Here is a 10,148-nt window from a genome sequence, read left to right as displayed (position 1 = left end):
GGCAAGAAGAAAGACATTCTTATTTCTTGAAGCATTAAATCTGACTACTCTTACCCTCCTATGCATAACTACAAATTATATTAATGTTGCTAACATCACATGCTAGTCAAACCATTCAACTTGACAACCTTCCTTAGCAATGAATTTCACACACTAATTATATGCTCTTTGGATATGTACTTATTGTTTATTTGTATTAAACTTGACAACTGATTATTTGTATCCAGAAATTTTGTGTTCTCATAAAGCAGGAAAGAATTTTAAAAGGAGAAAGAAAGATAAAAGGAACTCAAGAAGCATTTGGACAATGCTTTCAGGCACATGGTGTGATTCCTCTGGTGTCCTGTGCAGGGCCAGGAGTTGGACTCGATGATCCTGATGAGTCCTTTCCAACTCAGTATACTCTATGATTCTATGATAAATCAGATCTTTTAGATTAGTTTTTTCTTCTTCCTAAAATGGCACTGGACTCCAGAAGTCACAACTTTGCCAGGGATATTTGTCATTAATGGTCATAAATTCCTTTAAATTATAAAGGAAATGATAAAAAATATAAATGGAGAACAAAGAAGAGTTCTGGGTGTGGAAGCATTAGGAAGGCAGGCATAAGAAGGGATATAACAACAGCACATGTTGATGGCACCTGGATTAGCATATTATTAAAATCCCAGCAGAGCTCTTTCCCTTTTGTCTCATTGTCTTTTTAGCCAGGCAGTGGGAGGAAACCCAGGACAGATGTATAAGAAAAAGAGTGACTCCAGTGCTGCAGGCATGAGGTGACACTTTTGGATTCAACATTTTCCTTCGCTTGCTTGGTCAAAGCTAGTTTTGGTCTGTTCTGCTGAAATTATTGTTTTTTCTCTACATCCATGATAAAGGATGTCATGTTAAGACTCAATACAGGTGCCAAAAATCACATAAAAGCATACATATGACTTAAGGCATGTATCAATCCTAGAAGCTGCATAGAGCTTTTTCCATGGTAGAATCTTTTTTAAAATATTCTTTTTTAAGATTCTTTTTTAAAATATTCTTGCCAACAAAGATACTTTTGTCCTTCCTGGGTTATAACTAATGCTTTCCTCACTCTGTTCCAGTAATAGGATCTGCTTACAATATTTCCTGTCACCAACCAGATTGTATTATTTGGGATTTCTGTTCTCACTGTTTCCCACCTATATCAATGCCTGCACTGGAAAACGTTACTGTACATTTATCAGCAAAATACACTACATGAGTCAGATGTTGGGTACACAACCCTGCTGGCTGGCTAAGCATAAGATTAATGACAATGTTCTTTAATACCATACATTTTCATACAGCAGACAATGAATGAGAATCTCTGCTGTGCATATATTATATACCAAACATCTGTACACATCTGTAGAACACACCTTCCCCCATGTTACTTGGCCAACCATCTATCCGTCACTTCATCTCTTTGAGGTAGGTGTCTTCTTTCTTGATGCTCATTTCACTAGAGAACTGAAGGAGAAACTAGTGAACCTGCTGGAGGACCCAGTAGATAAAATACCAGTGCTACACAATAAATAAAACATATTCACTAGCTCCTAAAAAGACCCTTGTCTATTTTGAGACCTGAAATGAACAGCTAACTCCAGTAAGGACTGCAGTAAGGGCAGTAATTTCTTTAGAGTCACCCTGGTACCTCATTAGGAGTAAGGCTCTGCTTGTGCAAAGTGCTGTACAAGCCCCAGAAGGGACAGATGTGTGGTTACATACCTGTCCTCACCTCTCCATAGGAGAAGAGGCCTGTCTGGCAGGAGCACCTTCCTCAGCCAAGGACCCTCTTATCACTGTCTGGCCTTCCCAAGCCTGGGGCTTGGTGATGACAGATGGTACACAGGTGTCCAAAGTTCACTCTGTTTTTCAGCCCCTGGAGCTCTTCTGTATTATCTGATCTCTCTGGGCTCCTCTGTGCTATCATTCTAATGATGATCTGTTTCTGACCCCATCCACTGTTGCAGACAGTGGATTGCTAAACAGAAATTTACTGTCATTATAACTTATCTGGGGAGATCTTGAGTTAGTAAGAACATAAGAAAATAATTTATCTCAGTGGGTTTGCACTTTTGTAGAGGGGCACCATAAGTAAAACAGAAGAAGAAGTGTTACGAGGAGCTCTGTACTGCCACTAAAGAGAGATAGATCTGCAAGGGTGAGGTGACAGCTGAGGGCTTGGCTTTAGCTCCTTCTCTTCTGCCTGACAACAAGCACCTGAAATCTCAGATCAGGCTTCTGCCTCCTCCATGCAACATGCAACACTGCAGCACAAAGTTGACCTGAAGCTGCTTCTGAGAAAAATGTTCCTGCTGTCTTATTGCTGAGGCTGTTTCCTGCCCATCCCTATCTGCCTGGTGGCTGCTGTCCTTTATTCTTGCAATCTGATGAATTGTGTGAGCTCCTTGAAAAGTTGCTTGGCCCCAGGAAGGGTTTCTTCTGCAATTCTATCCTGCAGCTACTCCTTTGGTGACACGAAACCCCACTCCCCAAGCTGATGTCCAACAATTGCAGTGGAGAGAAGTGCCTAAGGAGATCAGGGAAAAGGGCACAGGGACTTTCTTGACAGCTACCACATTGGTATGACCTCCGTAAGCTAACTCATATATATGTGTCTGAACTGCACTTGATTTCAGCAGGCTTTGATTTTTGGGTGGAAATTAAGCTGCTAAACAGGAATAAAGTAATAAAATACACTTGCAGGCCTGAACGGGTAGCAGAAGACATAGATTCCAGTTTAGCTAGATCTAAATCCCCATATCAAGGTCTCCAAGGTATCAGAGCAAAAGGAACTGTATGCAGGACACTGAGAGCTGGAAGCAGCATCAGAATCAGCTAAGGCCAGCTGCATTCCCAGGGTGGAAGGAAGAAGAACAGCCCCAGCAGTGCCTTGTGTTTACAGCAAATCCAAAAGTAGGTAAACATCCAGTTCAGCAGCTCTGCTAATGCAAAGCTAATTCCAGCCACAGGGACTAGCTCACCCACGCCAGCCTCCAGAACAGATGTGACCATGACCTGCCTTCAGCTGTAGGATATGATGAGGCCTGACCCACCTATCACACTGCCAGTCCCCCGCGCGTCCCATCACCACTCATTTGAGCACCCCAGCTTCTCCCACAGTAGCTGCATGCCTATGTGTCCCCCTGAGCATACATTTCTTTGACCTGATCTACCTTGCTGTCCATAAACTGAATCAAAAGGCAGAGTGACACCCAGAGTGTACCTCTGGCCCTTTTCTATGTGTAGAGTTGCTGATGTTCACGACGAAGTCAAGCCTGGTGTTGGTTCCAGAACTGGGCTTCCAACACTGCAGGGAGAGCACATAACACAGGAACAGCAGCCTTGGGCAGGAGAGAGGTCAGGCTCCTCATTCTGCACCTGCCCACCATGCTTCAGCCACAGAGTTGAATAACAGTAGCTATAAAGCAGCCCACAGCCAGCCTTAGCTCCCCCCATCCCACTCTACTTCCTCTCCTCTCTATGCTTGCCCCACTTGGCCAGTGGGACACACTATGGCACCAGCCCCATCCCCTTCTCCAGGCTGTCTGTCCCCTTCACCACAGATATGGCACTGCCACCTCCCGACTGCTCCAGGCCCTGTTCGGCCCTGGGGAAGAGCCTGTAGGAGGATGCCACGGCCAGGAAAGCTTCACAGAGTGGCCCCAGCTGCTGGGGAGAGGGGCAGGGGGAACATGAACAACAAAGCCCAAATGACAGAACAAAGCAGTTACCAGTAGCAGCTGCATAACCAATGAAGAAGCAAATTGAGGTCTTGATTCCCATCTCAGGACCCTGGTGTTTCCATTTTCCATTTGGGAGCATTTTAGGACAGATAACCTTGCCTTTCCTCCCAGCCCTCTCCTTCTTGCTCTCAGTGGGAGCTTTTGCTGCTTTTGTCATTGACCTGGGAATTATGTTCCCTGGGAATTTGCTGAGTGGGTGGTGGGGCTGGGGGAAAAGCAGAGGGGGATGGTGCTTGTCCAGAAACAGACTTCCCTCCCACACATGTTGCCCATCTGTGGCATGTCTGTCTGTCACAGAGAAATTCAGAGACAGATTTAATATATTAAACATAAATAAACAGCGCCAAGTCTTTGGCTGATCGTCTTGGCTAGAAATAGAAGTGAACTACTTCAGGGGCTTTGGGTTTGCATGCTTAATGGATTCCCAGCATAAGGACAGATGTTCAGATAAACCCATCCCAAATCAAAATAAACAATCCTGCATGAATTTTCAAGGAGGGGGCACTGAAATGAGCTGGAGAACACCAGTGCCATTCAAGGCAACAGATTAGGAGCAAGGAGCAGCTCCCAAGCAGCTCATCATGGGGAGGTTAAGGTCCCAGCAACGATGTGAGGGCATGTCATGATAAAGACTACAGTGCCCCTAGCATAATAAAGCTAATGATGCAGGTTTTGGGACTTTCCCCCTCTGCCCAACACCTAGTCCCAAAAAAAACAGGTACCATAATACCTTAGAGACCATTGCCCTGCTGTGGGTGTGTCTGATCATTTGAAAGTGGGGACAGGACAAGCAGATATACAGAGCACCTCATTTCCATAGGAACAGCCACAGAAATAATCCCACCCTATCTTGTAAAATGCTGGTAAAGCAGTTTCTCAAGTTTGAAATGTCCTGGATACAGTTATCTTTATTATTAAAAGAAGAAGGGTTTTATTGTCCTAGATCAAAAGGCCAGACTTGCCAAGAAGGACTCCTCTGAAATACCAGTTTCAAGACTCAGAAGGCGAACAGGGCCCCTAGGGCAAGGCAGCTAATCCATTTTCTTGTGTTACTGAAGTCTTGCTTTATCACCATTCTGATGGAGAGTGCCTGGTGGGTTCTCTGTTTTCCCTTTGCATGGGATACTTATTCTCTTTAAAAAGGAGTGCCTGGGGCAGGTGCAATGTGACAAGCACTTTCCCCTGGGAGCAGCAGGGTTATGCTTGGGATAGAGCTGCCTTCAGTGCATGGGATGGGGAAAAAGAGAAATAAAATCATACCAGCATCAGAGAGCCCTGTCACTCACACAGAGACAGGGAGCCAGCAGGGAGGAGGAGGGTGCACTTAGAGCCAGCCCTACCCTGTAGACTGAGAGGGGACATGTGGAGTATCTTGTACCACTGAGAGTCTCCAAGTTATTGAACAGAAATCAAGGCAGAAAGAAGAGCCCCTGGTTTGGGATACTGAAGACAAACCTAATGGGATGATTCTTAGGTCCCTCTATTCCTGCCTGCTCCACTCCTCTGTGGGAGCAGTGTTTCTTTCCAGAGTACTTTGTGTCCCTGTGTGGTGGCGATGAGTTATCAGGTCACAGGAGAGACACCAAAGATGTGCTGTTTCCAGGCTAGGAACCTGCCAGATGGAAGCAGTTGGAAGAGCCATTAACCATGGCAGCATCCAGATTCCTGGAGGACAGAATGGGTCTGTAGAAGAAGACTGGCAAACCTTTAAAGAGAGTTAATCATTTGATATAAGCATTACTACTTCAGTTATAGCATGAGAAATAGCCTTTCACTTTAACAGTACCTTTCTGCTACTGTCTTGCCAAGATTCAAATGTACCAAGCAAGGGCTCATTCACATTTTCCTCTCACCTGCCATAGATGCTTCTTGATTATGCAAAGATATCTTCTTAGTATCTTTGTAATAAAATATTTTAAATAGACTAATATTCCAATATTTACTAATTATTTAAAATAATATTAAAACATTTACTATGCAAAAATATCTTCCTAATATCTACATAACATAATATTTTCTTTACTGCTAGAATCTCAACAGAGCAGAAAACCTGAAAATGTTGCTACAAGATGGGGGTCTGAAATCCAGGATGCCCGGGGATCCAAGAAAACACTACAACTGCTTTGGGAAAGCCATGTGGAAAAGAAGCACATTCACCATCAGCCCCCAAAAGGATAAGGCAGTTTGTGCAGGAGGACAGATCTCACTGGCAAGGAGTGAGAGATGGAGAGAAAGCAGTGATCCAAATCTGATAAGCTTCAGGTGTGCCAAAGCAGAGCAACCAAACAAGGCAGCCTTTGATACACGGTGAAAGGCTGCCATTTCAACTTAAGAAAATAGCCACTGAGAGTCACAGGGAGATGGAGAGTGAAGAGAAAGTGTGGCCATATGGCTAAAGTCCAGGAGATCTGGATGTGGAAGATCTGGGTTCTTTCTCCAGCTCTGCCCACGGGCTTCACCAACAATCTGGGGTAAGTCACTGTCTGTCTCTTCTGTTTCTCAGCCAAAGAACAGAAAAATCTGGCCAAGTCTTGACTGCAATAGGAAGTCATGATACATCCAGGATCAACACCCACATTGAATTCCAAAATGCCAAAGAATACTTAGAGCACAACAGATTTATACTGAAAACATCATATCTGTATTTTAAAACACAATCTTTCGGGCATACAGCCCTGTATTATTTAGTAGATAAGAAAACAGATTGAACATTTTTTCTTAAGGTGATTAATTTATTCCTTCCAGTGATTAGCAGCAACAAAACAAAACCCAGGAAAACTAAGATCCCATCCTGCTCTTCTGATAGTTGATTAGCAGACCCAAAGATTTCACATTTGTCTGCAGTTGCCCACATAGCACTGGACTGCAGCAATGCTATGTCTTCTGGTACCTATGGAGGTAATGATGGACTATCTCCAGCCTCTCTGAAAGGTACAGATAGCAATACTACCAGTGCCTCAGTTATTAGATAAAAGGCAAGAAATAATGCTTGTGATGTAGACATCATACAAAACATATGACATAGGTGGCATAGAGTCAGACTAAGCCCCTAACAGGGTAACGAAATGTGGGCTCTGGCCTAGGAAGAGAGGGAGGTGGGAGACATGAAGAATATATAATACTCATAATACAGGGATGGGGAGAAACCTGGAGTGCACAAACAACCCATGTGTTTAGGCTGGAAAGTGGATGGGTCTGACTTTTCAACCTGTATGTGGACAGGATATGGGGTTCTGAAGGGGCTGCTGTGATCCATGGAGGATTCAATGGCTTAAGCCCTGGGGAACGCGTGGGGAGGAGGACACGGTGCTCTTTGCAGCTGTGATACAGCGGGCAACTCCGCATAGCCATCATATGTGGAGGCCTGGTGCAGGCAGAGATGCAGTTATGCATGGGCCTTTCCTCTAACCTGAAAATATATGCTGCTTTACAGATCGTGGAAGCTGCCAGCCTGGATTTTTAGGTACATTAGCAGAGAACGGAGAAATTCAAATGGGGGAACAAGTACTCTCTTATTCAATGTGCATCTTGTGGTTTTGCAGGTTTTTCCACTGAGAATGTTCCTCTGAAGTTTCCTTTGTGACTGAGCCAAAAAGGGTCAAAGAGGTATTTGATTCACAGCCCTAGAAAAAACACTTATGTGTTCTCATCACTGTCAGTTCTCTGTGGTACCAATCCAGCACCTTCCCTCACTGACCCTTACCTGTTGCTGGCCACATTCCCCCTTGGGCAAGTCCTTTCCTTCTCCCACATCAGCCTCTGGCTCTTCCTTGCCCTCCTCTTTCACGGTCCTGCAAACCACTTCCCCAGTTGAATCCTTCAGACAATATTTCCTCCTCCTGTGTCAACTGTCCCTACCTCTTTGCCAGCCCGTGGGCTGCCACTAGTGGTACTGAGGGGAACCCATCCTGTGCCAAGGTGCAGCATGACTAAGCCCTGTGATCTGTCCACCCGCAAGAGAGGATTTGTTTCTAATATTGCTGCCCAGATTTATTGGTTCAGCTTCCTTCCAGACAAACTCCTTCTGGGCTCCTCAGTACAAGAGAGAAATGGAGCTCCTGGAACAGGTCCAGCAGAGGGCAACAGAGATGATTAAGGGACTGGAGCATCTCTCTTATGAGGAAAGGTTGAGGGAGCTGGACCTGTTCAGCCTTGAAAAGAGATGACTGAGAGGGGACCTTATCAATATCTGTAAGTATCTGAAGGGAGGGTGTCAAGAGAATGTGGCCAGGCTCTTCTCGGTGGTGCCAAGCAATAGGACAAGAGGCAATGGGCAGAAGCTGGTACGCAGGAAGTTCCTTATACCTGAGTATAACGAAGAACTTCTTTACTGTGTAGGTGACTACACACTCAAACAGATTGCCCAGAGAGGTTGTGGAGTCTCCCTCACTGGAGATATTCAAGAACTGTCTGGATGCAATCCTGTGCCATGTGCTCTAGGATGACCCGGCCTGAGCAGGGAGGTTGGACCAGATCCATTGTGGTCCCTTCCGATCTTACCAATTCTGTGATTTTGTAAACAGAGGTGTCAGACAGTCATGCACTTCCTCCTTTTATTTTAAGAAGGACAATGGTTCCTACCATATCTTGCACTAAATCATCACTATTTCCTCCCACTCCTGGGAACTCAGGCCCAGCTCAGTGCTGGAGTTATGGGCATGAGATGGGATCTGACTTAAGCACCATAAAGCTCATCCTATGACAGGTATTCCGGTAAATAGAGGAGAGATTTTAAAATTGTTTATTCAAAATTGGCAGAGTCCTGATGCTTAGCAGAGTCCCTAGAAGAAAGGAAGAAGGTTTAATCCTGCCTTGTGCTGGTGATTGTTTTCTGCATGCATAAGGGAGGAGAGATGCATGCCCTGTGAGATGTCTCTTCCCTTCATGCTGGCAGTCAGAGGGCTCTGAGCATCTCCCAGCCACTTTCAAGAGCAGGAGCAATGCTAACCAGACAGACTCATGTACAGAAACCAGTGCCCACTCCTCTTCTTCAGTGTTGGTGCAAAGATTGTTCTGGTCCTTCTCCTGTCAGATTCCCCACAGCTCAGTAGACACTCACAGCCAGATCCAGAACTCTGCGTGAAGTGAAACTGGTGCTGAGGGCAGACATGTTCATATTGAAAGTCTTCCTTCAACCTGCAGCAGATGGGGGCTAGTTCAGAGGTTTAAATCCCCTACATTCAGCAGTGTTCAGACTTTGGTTTGGGCCCGTACTACACAAAAGGAAGAAAAATTCTCTGCTGAAGCACGGGAGTGAGAGATTGCAACAAACAGTTGATGCACCACATGTATCCTGTTAAAGGTCCTCTTCCCCAAATAGCCTTGCTCAAGCTGATGATGAGTATGATTTACATGAAGTTGGCACTGCATCAGCTGCTGGAAAAGAGAGGAATAAAGCAACAGAGAGCTGAGCCTTGCCCTGTGGACTTCGGGACAGAAGAGCAGCAACTCTCAACATCAACTCATCCCTCAGGTCCCTTGCTGCCTGCTGACATATATGACCCAGCAGACTCCTGAGGGATGTGTATATCCAGAAGAGGTGCTGATGAAATATGAATACTTCACAGGGAAACAGCCCACCAACCAGTAGGAAATGCTGAGGAGAGGGCTGTAACTTAAACATCTGCATCTCAAGGGCATTTGCAAATGCCAAAGAGAAGTGCCCAAGAGAGCTGAATGGTGCCACTAGGACCTGGCAGCTGGTTTCTGCCTGGGGAGTATAGGTGGGGAGCACCCCTGGGACCCAGCCCTCACCTCCAAGCAACATTTACTTATTTTATGCCCCACACAACAGTTCAGGGGAATAAACCACAAAAATGTTTGTCCGCTTACTGAACCTCCAAGTCTTTGTAATATTCTGCTTCTGGAGGCATTCAAATCCTTTCTTACCAAAGATGAATGCAAAGTTGCATCATCCACAGTGCAACCCAATTCCCTGTTCCCTGGAGTAAAGACAGCAGCTCTCATATGCCTCTGCAGCCTCACTTTCCTCTTAGGCAGACTCAGCTGTTTTCTTAGGTATTTTGAATGTCCCTTGAGTGCAGATGCTGCTGCAGAGCAGAGGTTCTCACATCACAGTATCTCCAAAATACTGAGGGCAAAGGGAACCCCCTCATCCTGCCCTCTGTCAGTTTGCATCTAGCACTTCCTCCCATTGAAAACTAAACCAGTCTCCCCAGACAGCTCAAAACATCTGGGCCACGTACACCACAAATTCAGGTCAGAGATAACACGACTGGACAAAAAAAAAACCAACAAAAAATGAAACAACAAACAAGAGGTTGCCCCATCCACATCATTGTGCATCTGGTTTCTCCCTCAAATGGCCCATTGCAGTGGTTAAGCCCACCAAAGTTGCATTGCAGAAGCCTTCGAGCTCAGGGA

Source organism: Lepidothrix coronata, unplaced genomic scaffold, assembly GCF_001604755.1.
Source record: "Lepidothrix coronata isolate B3197 unplaced genomic scaffold, Lepidothrix_coronata-1.0 Scaffold9, whole genome shotgun sequence".
NCBI lineage: Eukaryota > Metazoa > Chordata > Aves > Passeriformes > Pipridae > Lepidothrix > Lepidothrix coronata.
This window is presented reverse-complemented; position numbering follows the sequence as displayed.